We start from the raw sequence: 351 nt of genomic DNA on the forward strand, positions 1-351 counted from the left end.
GGGGTGATGTAACAGAAAGATGTTAAAGTGTATAAATAAAATTGATGATTTGACTCAAATAAATGGGGTAAACAAACAAACAAAAAGAGAGAAAGCACACCTTCGAAGCCGCACCGGTGGTTAAGTAACTGCACGAAACAATATATTTTACTAAACACAAATATATTTATCTATATTTATATATAAATAAATATAAATATATATTTCTCAAAAGAAAGAAAAAAGAAAACTATTTTTCCCTTAAGGGTTGAAACGGAATGAAAGAACAGGAAAAAAGAAAATAATACGAGAAGACTAAAACAAAGGACTAACACTACAGAAGAACAAAAAACAAAACAATTAACAAGAAAT

The sequence above is a fragment of the Trypanosoma equiperdum genome, assembly GCF_001457755.1.
Source record: "Trypanosoma equiperdum strain OVI genome assembly, contig: ctg_387, whole genome shotgun sequence".
Taxonomy (NCBI): domain Eukaryota; phylum Euglenozoa; class Kinetoplastea; order Trypanosomatida; family Trypanosomatidae; genus Trypanosoma; species Trypanosoma equiperdum.